A 14,672-nucleotide genomic window follows, 5' to 3' on the forward strand; every position below is an offset into this window, starting at 1 on the left:
GATACAACAGTTTAGGCTGGTTAGAACTAGCAAAAGGAGAATTTTTTTTTTTAAGATTTTATTTTTAAGTAATCTCTACACCCAACATGGGGCTCGAACTTACAACCCTGAGATCAAGGGTCACATGCTCTACTGACTGAGCCAGCCAGGTGCCCCACAAGGGGAGAATTTTAAGGCAAGGAGTTCAAAGAATTTTGAGGCATAAAATGTCTGTTGATGGTTTATATTGAAAATTTGATGGATCTTTCTGGAAGTTCCTGTAAGGGACAATCAAGTTATTTGCCTAGGTGAGTATCTGATGGAAGAGTAAAGTCATATTCATGTATACATCTCTGGGAATCATGTCCATGGGACATTTGTGTGTGAAGGTAAATGCTTTCCCTTTTTTGTGCCTGGTTCCAAAGAGGTAGCCCTGAGGATGGAGAAAAGTAACTAGATTCTGAACATATTTAAGAGGCAGGAAATACAGGGCTTCCTGTTGTACCAGATGCATGAGACATGTAGAAGAATCAACAACACCTAGAAATCTCACTAAAACTAGTTTGGGCTAGAGGCATGAATTTGTGTATCATTAGGACACAATTATTATTTAAAGCTGATGGAATGCTTAAAGTTACCTACTGAAAGCTTCCTTCTCCCAGTGTCCATGTATCATTAGAAACATAAAAGAAGAGGGTCCAACTATTAAATCCTAGGTGTTTACAATATTCAGAGGCCAGGTAATGTGTCAAGTCAGAATGTATTTATTTTTTTTTAAGATTTTATTTATTTATTTGAGAGAGAGAGCAAGCACGAGCAGGGGAGGTGGGGGAAGGAGCAGAGGGAGAGGGAGAAGCAGACTCCCCACTGAGCGGGGAGCCTGCTGTGGGGCTTGATCCCAGGACCCTAGGATCATGACCTGAACTGAAGGCAGATGTTTAACCAACTGAGCCACTCAGGCGCCCAACTCAGAATGTATTTAATGGCAAACAACAGAAAATACTTGTAGAGTGTCTAAAACAGACAGGGGTATATTCTTCTCACATAACATGAAGTCTGGAACTGAGCCACCCAAGGATGATACAACTGATCAGTTATACTTTGGGGGACCCAAGTTCTTTTATCTTCCTCTTTGCCATCTTTACACGTAGGTCTCTACCCTCGAGCTTGGCTCCTTGGTCACAAGATGGGAGTTGCACCTTTGGACAGACAACCATGATTCAGGTAGAAAGGAGGAGTTGCATGGGGCAAATCGGCCCCTTTTTCTCAAGAAATGAAAGCTGTCCCAGAGGCTTTTACTCAGCCGACTTCTTGGATGGCCAGAACTATGACACATATCCCCCTCTAACACCAAGGGAGTCCAGAAAAGGCAGTATTTTTAGCTGGGCATTTTGCTACCCTGAATAACGCTGGGGGTTTTATCTGTAAGGAAGAAGGAAGGAAAGGCTGTAGCATCAACAGCTGGTAATATGTGCCACCAACAGATAAGAAGGACCTGGGAAGGAGACTGAGCAGTGACAAGGGAGGTAGGAGGAAAACAAGGAAAGTGTGTGGGGCCTCAAAAACCAAAGGAGAGTATTTCAAGAAGGACGGAGGGGCGCCTGGGTGGCTCAGTCGGTTAAGCATCTGTCTTTGGCTCAAGTCATGATCCCAGGGTCCCGGGATCGAGCCCCACATCAGGCTCCCTGCTCAGTGGGGAGCCTGCTTCTCCCTTTGCCTCTCTCTCTCTCTCTCTCTCTCTCTCTCTCTCTCTCTCTCTGACTCTCATGAATAAATAAATAAAACATTTAAAAAAGGGGGGGGCGCCTGGGTGGCTCAGTTGGTTAAGCGACTGCCTTTGGCTCAGGTCATGATCCTGGAGTCCTGGGATCGAGTCCCACATCGGGCTCCCTGCTCGGCAGGGAGTCTGCTTCACCCTCTGACCCTCTTCCCTCTCGTGCTCTCTATCTCTCATTCTCTCTCTCTCAAATAAATAAATAAAATCTTAAAAAAAAAAAAAAACCTGACAAAGATGAGGTCAGGAGGAAAGACCAGTGATTGGGCACCACGGAGGTCGCTGGGGACCATGACAGGAGCAGGTTCTGTGACAAGATGGACATGGAAGTCCAATGGAAGCACGCTACAGAGAGAATGGGATGTGAGGGAATGGGCACTAATTTTAGGGGTTTGGCCTTGAAGTTGGGAGAGGAGAAAAAGGAGTGAAAAGGGAAGGCTGTTTTACTAAATTGTCTCACCAAATTGTTTTGAGGATGCAATGTATATTAAATAGCTTTAATATCTATCTTTAAAGGTTCAGGGTATCATAAGTCCACTTCTGCCCAAAGCTATCTAGCATGGGGCCTAGCTGTGTGATATTAAGCCAGTTGCTTAACCTCTCTGAATCTGTTTGCTCATATGTAACGTGGGACCATCACAGCTACCTTGAAAGGTGTGAAACAGATGTGTGTAAAGGGCCTATGATGGTGTCTAGCACATCGAGAATCATCAGTGAGACTGCCATTCCTACTGCAGGCCAGATAGAGCATTTATATATCAAGGGTCTAAGTGAAATTCCCAAGAGACAAATGCTTAATAACATTTATAATTTCCTTTGAGCCAAAGCACAGGAAGACAACCAAGCCCCACAGAGCCATGCTGCATAAGCCGTACAACCCAAGTTACTCCTTCATGTCTCCCTATTTGTAACGTGGCAGAAAATCATGTACCTGCTTGTCTCTCTGAGGCTCAAAGTATAGCCAGAGGGCTGAGCCACAGCTGAGCATCTGCCTGCTCCTTGAAATTCAGGGTCAGCAGGAGGACATACCCGCAAGAACACTCACCGGGGGAGAGAGATCTTAGCAAGGCAGATGGAAGAACAAATATTAAGCAAGAAAATGTGTGGATGTGTGTGGATGAAAAGGTATTTATCAGGAGAGTTCTCCTATTAAGGGCAAGCTAACTTTATATTATTACTACTTTGAAATGACAATTACGAGTTTTACCTTTATTAGGCTTAGTTCTTTGTCTGAAACTGGATGTAGGGGAAAGGGGTTGATAGGGAACATTCGGAAGGAGTTTGTGGACTGAAATGAAGGATTCTCCTGGCCTTGATCGCCCTGATGGCCCTGATCGAATTACTTACGGAGCGGAGCGTTGATGAAGATGCTCCTGGCTCCTGGGGCTCTGGGAAGGGATTGGGGTCCACTGGGCTGCCTTACCCTGTGCTAATGCTGGACTTGGCGACAGAAAGATCATGAGCACTGGACTCAAACTGTGTGGGTGCAAACTGTGGCCTCATTCCTTTAGTACCCGGAGACCATAGGCAAGTTTCTTAACCTTCTGGGACCTTCAAGTCTTTACCAGCAAATGGAAGTCATAAAACCTACATCACAGTTTCATTATGAAGACTAAACTAAACCACATCTGTATAAGGCCTGGTTCAGTGCCCAGCATGTAGTGGGTGCTCAGATATTTCTTCCCTTCTGAGTCCTTTCCCCAGCGTATGTCTTTCGCTTCCCTTTCTAGCACTATGATGGCCACACTTAACAGCCCCAGGGATGGGACACCAATTGGTGTATCTTCCTGTGTTCTCTGGGGAACAGACGCTGGGATGCAGTTTCACAGGGAACACTTGGAAAGAAAACAGGACGGGGGTGGTGCCTGGCTGGCTCAGTTGGTAGAGCAGGTGAGTCTGGATCTGGATCTCAGGGTTGTGAGTTCAAGCTCCATGTTGGGTGTGGAGGCTACTTGGAAGGAAGGGAGGGAGGGAGGGAAGGAGGGAGGAAGGGGGAGAGGGAGGGAGGGATGAAAGGGGCAACAGCAGGAGTAGCTAGGGAGAACCTCTAGGATGAAAATGTGACAAAGTCTCTGCCAACCCAAGGGAGCCCAGGAGCCAAGAACGCCTCCAGGGAATCCCTCAGAGCACCACCACACTGTCAGTGAGAGGGCTGCCCTAGGAGGCCAACCTCTAGCTGAGGGGGACCCTGGAAGAACCTGCAGGGGCCCTCAGCCCTTAGCCAGGGCTTTCTTAAAGACACATCTCTGGTCTTTCATGCCGCTGAAAAAAAAAATTATTTTTAACACACACTAGAAAATTCTTTCTAACAGACTCTAGGCAAAGGGAGACATTGGAAGGTTTCCTAGTGTTCCCAGTGCTAGAGGAGTGGTAGCAACCGATGAGGGGAAGACAGAGGAGGAAGGACAGGAAGAAGGGATGACAAGAGGGAAATGCAGAGGGGTGGGAGAGGAGCTGTGGTAACTGCCCTTCCCTGAAGGTGGGCCTGACCTGAGCCACAGGGAGGGAGGAACCCTGAGAACTGACTTTCTCTCCCGAGAGTGGGTGAACTACCACCATGCACATCCTAATGGTTGCTGGGCTGGGAATGGCAAAGTCAGAGGCCCTCCGCTGCAAAAAAAAAAAAAAAAAAAAAGCCATCCTACCAAAAAGGAAGGAAAGTGTCCTGCCAAGAGCGGGTGGGAGAAGAACAGCCTACTCTTTACTCTGGTCTTAGTTTAGCCCTCAGTAAAGAAACCACTTCATTAATAACAATAGCAATACAAGCCTATGGGGTTTTTTGGGGTTTTTTTTTTTTAAGATTTTATTTATTTATTTGACAGAGACACAGCGAGAGAGGGAACACAAGCAGGGGGCGTGGGAGAGGGAGAAGCAGGCTTCCTGCCGAGCAGGAGCCCGATGCAGGGCTCGATCCCACGACCCTGGGATCATGACCTGAGCTGAAGGCAGACGCTTAACGACTGAGCCACCCAGGCACCTCCAAGCCTGTGTTTACCCAGGGCTAACTTTATACACTGTGCACTGTGCTGAGCACTTCACGTGCATTGTCTTAATTTTCACAGCAACCACGGCTTGTTGGTAATGTTAATGGACCCATTTTACAGATGAGACTAAGGTTTTCTAGTTTTTCAGTTTCCCTAAGGGTAAACAGTTTGCCCAAGACCATGCAGTCAAGCAGTAATGTGGTCTCCATTTGAACCCAGGTCCTCTGCTTCCCCAAAGCCTGACCTCGAAGCACACGACCTCTTACCCATGGGCCAGGTTGTCTTCCATTCGTAATCAGGCACCCCTCTTACTGAGCTCTCCAGAGCCCACGCTCAGCTGAAGTTCTGTTGCAGTAGAAAAAACACTGGCCTAATAGCTGAATGCGCTGGGTGCGAGCTTCAGCTTCGCGGTCAGGGAGGAGTTTTCCTGAGCAGCTCTCCATAAACCTCATCAGTCCTGTTTCTTTCCCTCATCTGGTAGCTGAGGGGGTACTCGAGATGATCTCTAAGAGTCTTCCAGCTCTGTAGTCCTAGGAATTATTCGTTAGCAAGGGTGAATAATCCCCACAGGATTCGAGGCTAAATCAGGACGAGGCACAGCCCAAGACACTTGGGCATGTCTTGTTTTCCTAAGGAGAAAAAAAAAAAGGGCAAATAACATCACTGCAGAATATTAAATCAATTCAGATTGTTAATGGAGAGTCAGAAAGGGGTGAGTTTATTTTCTCATGATCAGAAGGCCTCTCCCAGGCAAGAGCCCGATCTGGCTACCTTGAGTAGCCACCTCTCTCCCTTAGCACGCACTCATTTCCCCCTTGATACACAGTAAGGCCTCACATGCCCAAACCTGAAATCCTCCTAGGTTAGATGTGCTTTGGGTCTGCAGAGGCTTTTATTCCCTCTTTCATGAAATGAATCATGATTAATAATAGCCAGAGGGTGAGGAATTACAGTCATGCCTTATTCCTGAAGAGGCGTCTTCCCCCTGCCTGGCTGATGATGACAGCAATGACGAAGCATTTCATCAACTGGAAAAGAGCCTCAGCCTCAGACTTTCACCCGCGCATCCCCAGAGAAGGGCTGTTGGAAGGTGGTTGTGAGCCAAAGAAGCACAGCCCAGTTAGTCAACTGCGTTGGTTGGTCTACCTCCTACAAAACTCATGATTCAGCTCTCGGCCCCCCAAAACCATCCTTTGATTTTTTTTTTTCCTTTAAGAGGGAATCCAAAAATTAGTACTGGTCTAGGAAAACAAATCAAATTTCCTTTCGAACACATGAAAATCAGCAGAATGAATAAAATGACACTAATTTTTGGCTAAATTATTTCCCGTTCTGGGAGCCTACGCAATACTCATTAAAAGCCATTTCCAAAGAGAGGTAGATACAGAAGAGAGGCTTGGGGGCAACTAGCTTTTCACTTTGGCTTAAGTTGTGGAACTATCTCGATAACTTCTTAGGTAATAAACCAGTCTCATATTTAAACACATGGGGGGAAAGAGTCCACACTCACAGCGGCACGGGAATGTAAAATATACGAAAGAACAAAAGGATTGAGTCAGCATTACTCACATGCTGACTTACCCCTTCAGCCCACCCTCTTCCTTTTTGGTTTGAGAACGAATGTTTTTTGTCACCACAAGTGCAAATGAGGCTTTTTCATTTGGGAGGCAGGTTTAGCCTGACCCCTTTGCTAACTGTAAGCAGTGGGTTGTTAAATCTAATAAGCATATGCACATTTGTTCTAAGAACAAATAGCTTTGGGGTACGATGCAGGATGAACCGCAATGAAAATAAAATATTAAGTACTTAACATTTTACCATAAAGAGTTGTCTAATGTCGAATCGGGTGGGACTTGATGTCTTATAATTTGATCCAGCTTCGGTTCTTCTCTGCTGTTGAATTTAGCATCCCCCCCACCTAGCCCACCTTTCCTGAAGGAGTCTCCTCAATGTCTGTAAAGGACTCTGACCCCCCCCCCCCACAGAAAAAAAGGAAGTCTCTTTTCGGTTTAAGAGACAGCCCCTCCCTCTCTTGAATTATAACATTTTCAAATGGTAAATGATTTATTTGCATTTGAAGGAAAACTCAAAGAATTGGTACTAGGAAGTTCTTAAAATTTGCCCCCCACCCCCATATCCTGACAATATAAACCCAAAGGAAGGGGAAGTCTCCAAGATTAGCGAAGGTAATGATAAACAAAACACCGTAAACATCGGCTGGCAAGGTATAGAAACATCAAATCACTATGTTGTAAACGTGAAACTATTGTAGGTCAATTACGCTTCCATAAAAAAAGATGGAAGAAGGTTAGCACCAGCTGTGATGGAAGAAATAAACCTTTGTTACACACACACAAATACAATAAACAAAACCCCTCCAAAATATCTTCTTTCATGATAAGCAGCACATTATCCAAAAGGGAAGATATCCCAAATTCCCTTTTTTTCCCTCTTTCCTCCTTTGCCTCTTGTAGGTTCTCTCCTTTCGCCCACAGGTAGAGCCTCGGGAGTTCTGTCAGAAAAAACAATGGTTATCATGGTTCTTGGGAGGCTCAGTTGGTTAAGTGTCCGACTCTAGATCTCAGCTGAGGTCTGATCTCAGGATCCGGAGTTCAAGCTCTGCGCCAGTGTGGAGCCTACTTAAAAAATAAAAAAAGAGGGGCGCCTGGGTGGCTCAGTTGGTTGAGCGACTGCCTTCGGCTCAGGTCATGATCCTGGAGTCCCGGGACCGAGTCCCGCATCGGGCTCCCTGCTCAGCGGGGAGTCTGCCTCTCCCTCTGACCCTCTTCCCTCTCGTGCTCTCTCTCATTCTCTCTCTCAAATAAATAAATAAAATCTTTAAAAAATAAATAAAGAAAGAAAGAAAAGAAAAGAAAAATGATTTTAAAAAGAAAAAACAATGGTTATCTAAATTCTAAGCTATTGTTGTCATCCTAAACCCTCCCAAAGACAAACAAGTCACCTCCCTCCCTGCCCCACCCTTGAGCTCTAATTTCGGTCCTGCAGTGTTTTTAATTCTCCATAGAACTGTTTCCAAGACTGAAATGGACTATCCTCCCTGAACTGTTTCTACTGTTGATGAGTGTCAGATCTGTACTCCCTCCCTCTCTGTTCCACCCTTCAGGTGAAAGGTGGGGCATCGTGTTTTGGAAACATCACACCACACGAATGTACTTCCGGGACTCATGGCTAGGGCTGCGACCTTGCAGCAGAGGTAGCTTGCCCCACCTCTCCATCCAACTCACCTCCAAACCGAAGCCAGAGGCACTCCTTGATTGGAACCAAAGAGCTCAGCTCTGGAGCTTGGATTAGAGTCTTAGATTGTTTGTTTTCCTCATTTATTGATTAATCAAGTGTTGTATTTTTTTGTTTTTGTTTTGTTTTGTTTTGTTGTTAAATCAGCCGAGGCATCTACATCGTGCCAGGCACTTATTCTAGGCCCTGGGTTTACAGCAGCCCACCTGAAAGACAAGGACTCTATTACTTGTAGAACTTATATTCCAGGGAAGAAGACCAACAGTACCCCAATAAGATATGGCTGCAATGAAGCAAATAAACAGAGTAATGTGTGAGAATTGGGATAGAGGTCAGAGAAGGTCTTGCCAAGAAAGCGACACTTTGGCTAAGAGCTGCAGGAAGGTCTCAGGTATGGGAAATCAGAAGGGCCAGTCCTAGGAATGGCCCACTACAGGCAGAAAGGAGATACGGGTGACTGGCACTCACCAGCAAGGGAGAAGAGAGGAGGAGGGAGAGTTGTAGTTTACATGTATTAAGGAACAAAAATTCAACTGAGTAAATCTTTTTTTTTTTTTGACAGAGACACAGCGAGAGGGGGAACACCAGCAGGGGGAGTGGGAGAGGGAGAAGCAGGCCCCCACAGAGCCAGGAGCCCGATGCAGGGCTCGATCCCAGGACCCTGGGATCACGAGCTGAGCTGAAGGTAGCCGCTTAGCGACTGAGCCACCCAGGCGCCTCTCAACTGAGTAAATCTTAAAGATCTTATTGGCTTTCTTCAGCAATTAATGAATCTGGCCGCAATCAATCTAGCAATTTCCATGGTGTCAATACTCCTACCATGGCCAATTTCAAACTACCAATGTAATGTCAATAGGCTCAAAAATTTCTGGAAACTTAATAATCAGCTCTTGTAAAGCAATATGAGCTGGTTCTAGCTCACCACTAAACCTAGAATGTACTCAGTAAAGAGAAAGGAATGAAGACATTTTAGTAAAAGGCAAAAGATTTGTGTGTTCTGAAAAGAAACCAGAGAATTACAATGTGTTAAGAAGATGAATCTAGACTAAGTGTTCTCATTGGAAAAGAAATAATGATTGGAGGTAAGAAGTTCATTTATTCATTCATACTCAACAAATACTTATGTCTACCTACTATATGCAGGAGAATGTGTTAAGTACTAGGGATATCTTTATCTGGCCATCTGGTAAACAAACAGACAAGGTACCATAAAGCTTACATAAAGCTTACAATCCAGCTGGTGTCCTCTGTAGGAACTCAGACTGAATTGAGAAGGTTTGAGAATACTGATGTTAGAAACTAAGTAAGAATAAGTGACAAGGGGCACCTTGCTGGCTCAGTCGGTGGTGCGTGTGACTCTTGTTCTTGGGGTTGTGAGTTCAAGCCCCATGTTGGGTATGGAGATTAGTTAAAACAATAATAATAAAAATTAAATTAAATTAAAAAAAAAAGAATAAGTGATGAGTCTGAATTTGTTAGAAGGATTTTGGGCCAAATCCATGATGTGGAAATAGAGAAGACAACACAAAGATCTGACCAAAGCTTCTGGTATGGGAGATGTTACGCATTCCCTGACATTACAAAGAGAAGCCTCTACAGGGTAGATGCTCAGTAAAAATTTGCTGAATGTGGAAGTGTTTAATATTTGTAATACAGTGTTCATAAAGTGTTCTAATAGGTTCCATTTGCATGGATGAATTACACGTAATGTATTATATAAAAACACAGTGTTTTATGTCCATGAGGATGCAGTTGGCCAGCTCCTGGGGAATTCTACAGGACAAGCAAACTAGTTTCTTTAACAAATAAATGATTCCCTCCCCCCCCCCAAAAAAAGATTAAAAGAGACATAAGAGACATATCAGCGTGTGGAACATATTCAGAATCTGATTTGAATGAACCAACTGCAAAATGACAATCCTGGGGGAAAATGAATATTAATAGTGTATTAGATGATGTTCAAGCATCATTGCTGATTTTGGTAGGTGTGAAATGGTATTATGGTTATGTTTTATTGTTTTAAGATTTTATTTATTTGAGAGAGAGAGAGATAGAGAGAGGGAGCGCAAGCAGGGAGAGAGGGAGAAGCAGGCTCCCCGCTGAGCAGGGAGCCCGACGACGCGGGGCTCGATCCCAGGACCCCGGGATCACGACCTGAGCCGAAGGCAGACGCCCAACTGACTGAGCCACCCAGGCGCCCCATATGGTTATATATATACATATATATATCTACATATATATATGGAATCTATATATGTCTTTATATTATCTCCATATACATATGTAGACAGAGAGAGGTATTTATGGGGAAAATGAAATGATGTCTGCAATTTATTTGTAAATACTCCAGGAAAAAAAAAAATGAGGGGATAGCGGATGCAAGAATGGCAAAACAGTGGTAATTGTGGAAGCTGGGGGGCGGTACCTAAGTGTTTCGTCGTAGTATTACATATGCTCATATTATTATCTATTAAAATTTTCCATCATAAAAAGTGAAGATTTTTTGTTTTGTTTTGTTTTTAATAAAAAGTGAAGTTTTAAAAAAAGGAATGGAAAGGAAACCTCAGCAACTAAATACTATAAAGAAAAAGACAAATGTGAAGTGCAACTTTCAGTTATCCAATAAACTGGACTTTCCTACTATTGTCACAGAGACCATCTGGGGCAAGAGCAGCAGGCTAGTTAATTATCAGCGGAATGGATCCTATCTTACGTGTTTTTTTGTTTTTTGGTTTTTTTTAAGTAAACCCTATGCCCAGTGTGGGACTCAAACTCAAGACCCTGAGATCAAGAGTGGTGTGCTCTTGGGGCGCCTGGGTGGCTCAGTCGTTAAGCGTCTGCCTTTGGCTCAGGTCATGGTCCCAGGGTCCTGGGATCGAGCCCCGCATCGGGCTCCCTGCTCAGCGGGAAGCCTGCTTCTCCCTCTCTCCCTCTCCGAGCTTGTGTTCCTTCTCTCGCTGTGTCTCTCTGTCAAAAAAAAAAAAAATTAAAAAAAAAAAAAAAAAAAGAGTGGTGTGCTCTACTGACCGAGCCAGCCAAACGCCCCAAATCCTACCTCACATGTATCACCAACAAGCTATATGGCCCCGGAGGCCCATACAACCTCTGTTTTCAAATCTGTGAACTAGAAATAGAGCACCACCACCTCCTCTATTTACCTCATAGAATTGTGGTAAGAATCAAATGGGTAACAGGTATGGGATCCCCCCTGAGAAAGTAAAAACATTTACAAAAACAAGGGATGTTTTTCTTACCCAGCATGGACAAACATCTGAGTTGTTTGAAAAAGCATTTTTTTGGGGGTGCCTGGGTGGCTCAGTCGTTAAGCGTCTGCCTGCAGCTCAGGTCATGATCCCAGGGTCCTGGAATCGAGCCCTGCATCGGGCTCCCTGCTCGGCGGGAAGCCTGCTTCTCCCTCTCCCACTCCCCTTGCTTGTGTTCCCTCTCTTGCTGTGTCTCTCTCTGTCAAATAAATAAATAAAATCTTTAAAAAAAAAAAAGGCATTTTTATTTTCTTTTTAAGTAGGCTCCACACTGGGCACGGAGCCTGGTGTGGGACTTGAACTCGCGACCCTGAGATCAAGGGCTGAGCTGAGATCAAGAGTCAGATGCTTAACCAGCTGAGCCACACAGGTGCCCCTGAGTTGTTTGAGAATTTTTAACACTGGGGTTGTAGATTGCCATAAGTCAGCTTGGTAATTTTCAAAAATTAAGACTGTACTTTAATCTCTGACAGTTCATCACTTCAAGGCTTCATTGTATCCCAGGACTCATCATCATGAACAGCAGTTACTGTCCCTTTGGAGACGGCTGAGATAAAGAGGAGAAATTTAAGATTGAGAGAATCTGAAACAAAGCTTTTAGAAGATAATATTCTGTTAAGGCTGATGGGGAATGGTATAAGGGAAGGATGACGTGATCAAGTCTAAAAAGAATATTCCATAGTCTAATCCCTTATTCAGTTGGCCATTCATTCATTCATTGGTCAAACACTGAATAGCACATACTGTGTCATATAATGTGCCAGCAATAAGGGATACACTTATAAAAAAGGCAGACAAGGTTACCTGGCTGGCTCCGTTGGTGGAGCATGCAACTCTTGATCTCAGGGGCATGAGTTCAAGCTCCACATTGGGCATAGAGCTTACTGAAAAAAAAAACAACAATAAATAAGGCAGACAGTCCCCACCTTCATGGAGTTAAAAGTATAATGGTGGAGACAAATAAGTACCCTGGCCATTATAATGTGACCTGCTAAGTGATACTGTAAAGTAAATACAGGTGCAGCCAAAAGCCCAGTAAGGTCCCCGACCTAGTCTCATGGAATCAAAGATTTCCTGGAAGAAGTGGTGTTTCCTGGGAGAAGGAAACTGATGGATGCCAGGGCGGGCCTAAGAAGGAGGACAAAGATGTGTTATAAGTGTGCAAAGGCCTAGAAGAGAAGACTAGGTGGGGTGATGAGCCATGAGGCTGAAGATGTAAGGACTGGGTCAGCACTATTTTAAAGGAAGTTGACTTTATCCGAAGAGCAGGACATGTTTCAGCTACCTACTGCTGTGCAACAAACCGAGTCAAACCTTAGCGGCTTGAAACAACAGCACATATTTATCTGCTCATGATTCCGAGAGTTGCACAGGGCTTGACAGGGATGGATCTCCTTTGCTCCCTGTGGTGCAGGCCGGGTTGGCTTGACTGGGACTGGAGAATCAGAGATCGCTAGGGCTAGAATGTTCACATGGCCTCAGTCGCGTATCTGGTGCCGCAACATGCAGGTGCTGACTGGTCCTCTGCCTCTTCGTCTAGTCTCTTATCATCCGGTAATCTGGCCCAAACTTCTGTCCATGGCAGCCGACTCCAAGGGAAGGAAAACAGAAGCTGGGCCCTTACCCCCAGGCTTAGAAATCCCAGAATATCACTTCTGTCACTTAGCACATTCTGTTGGTAAAAGCAAGTCGTAAGGCCCAGATTCAAGAGAAGGGGAGCTAGATTCTACCCCCTTGTGGGAAGAGTGCACATATAAGGATTAGAGTAACTGCTGGTGGCCACCTTTGCAAGACAGTCCACCACAGGGCAAAACCACATTTGCCCAGTGGGAAGACCAATCTCTGTTCACTGCAGGGAATGGCCCAGAGCTAGGCCGGAAGGAGGGCAGGAAGGCCAGTTTGGAGGGTGTCACAGAGGAATAGGTGAGAACTGGAGGTCTAGGCTAGTGGTAAAGATGGAGAGAAGTGAAGGGGGCTCTACAGGGAAAGAATCAAGTCAACGGCTTTTGGGACCAAGAGAAGAATGAAGAGAGGAGTCAAGACAAACACCAGAGGGGCACCTGGGTGACGCAGCTAAGCATTCGGCTCTTGGTTTTCGGCTCGGTTCATGATCTCACACTCGTGAGATCAAGCCCTACGTCGGGCTCTGCGCTGAGCACAGAGTCGGCTTGAGATTCTGCCCCTCCCACCTCGAACTCTCTCGCTTTCTAAAAATAAATAAATCTTAAAAAAAAAAAAAATAACACCAGGGTTCCTTCCTGATCTCTGAGCAGCTCCCTCTACTCCCATCAAAACCCAGCTTAAGAAAGTCATTCTGATTCCTAGATGAAGTTTATCTTTCCGCAGAGCTCCATTCCTGCTAAAGAAGGTGGTCAGGTAGGATTATTTTGACTTCGAGAAATAAAAGTTAAATTTATCGTGTTTAAAGAGGCCAGTTAGGGGTACTCTGCATGCTTGTGAGAGTCTAAGAGGCAACACAGCTGGTAGCTTGAAAGAGTTTGTCAGGAGGCAGATAGGTCAGCTGGCCCCACTCCAGCTGGTTCTACTCAAACCCCCACGCCCACCCCCGTGGAGAGGAGCCAGGGTCAGTCAGGCTGTTCTGTCCTGCCTTGACCCCCGCCTTGGGGCTTTCTCCACTTCAGCGATCAGGAGAGTCAGGCTGACCTATTTTCTCTCTGACAGGTAGCGTCAGCCACCAGCTGGAGTAGGATTCTAAAATCCTTGAGGTAAGTGAATGTCTAGGAGGCTGCAGAAAGCTTCCTGTCCCCGGAGAGAGTAACAATCTGTGTCTGTTTTGAAAGCTTTTTCTTTAGGATGCAGAGCCAGGATGGTCCAGGATGAGAGACCTGTGATTCTAGTCAGACAGGTCCATCGGGAAGCCCTGATTCTTGGAGTAAGGACTTCTCAGAAAAACAAAAGTCTAGCCAGTCAAGTGAGGTTCCCAAGCCTCCCTTTACCTGCAGCCAGAGATGACAGGAAGGAAACCGTCTCTCCCGGTGCACCTCCTCACCTTGGCTCTTGGCACTTAAAAGTCTGGAGCAACTCAGTTGTCTATTGATTCCTTAGGCTCTTGGGTAGTTTTAGGTTATAAAAATAGATGTGCCTAGATCTTGTGCAAGATACAAAACTGGGTTCTTTTTCTTTTTCCCTCTAAGCACTGAAACTAAGTTTTAAGGGAAGAAGGAACAACTACAGAAACGAAACAAAGCAGCTGAAGAGAGAAAACGTGTCCAAAGACTGAAATAAAATCATCTTTTCCCCACCCCTAGTTTCCCCTCCAAAAACCGGTTTCCCCTCCTAACTTCCCTATTTCTCTCAACAGTAACAGCACTCTCTGAGCTGCCCAGGCTCAAAAAACTGAGGTGTTTTCGTTTGCTTTTTATCTTTTTGTTTTAAGTTTTTTTTGTTCTGTTTTGT

At 45.1% G+C, this 14,672-nt stretch overlaps 1 long non-coding RNA gene across 2 annotated transcripts; it reads right to left on the minus strand.

Moving 5' to 3' along the window:
* Nucleotides 1–4,581: 4,581 nt before the first annotated feature.
* On the minus strand, nucleotides 4,582–14,447 carry LOC141370091 (uncharacterized). Of its 2 annotated transcripts, none has more exons than XR_012373830.1 (3): nucleotides 14,213–14,447; nucleotides 12,060–12,139; nucleotides 4,582–5,366 (listed from the first exon to the last, which is right to left on the minus strand). It is a non-coding gene; the product is annotated as an uncharacterized lncRNA (long non-coding RNA). The 2 variants fall into 2 exon arrangements; XR_012373829.1 differs by lacking the exon at nucleotides 4,582–5,366 and adding an exon at nucleotides 6,740–7,373.
* Between the last annotated feature and the right edge of the window lie 225 nt (nucleotides 14,448–14,672).

The sequence above is a fragment of the Callorhinus ursinus genome, unplaced genomic scaffold (assembly GCF_003265705.2).
Source record: "Callorhinus ursinus isolate GAN/ISIS: 27379988/994484 unplaced genomic scaffold, GSC_fseal_2.0 scaffold26, whole genome shotgun sequence".
Lineage (NCBI taxonomy): Eukaryota > Metazoa > Chordata > Mammalia > Carnivora > Otariidae > Callorhinus > Callorhinus ursinus.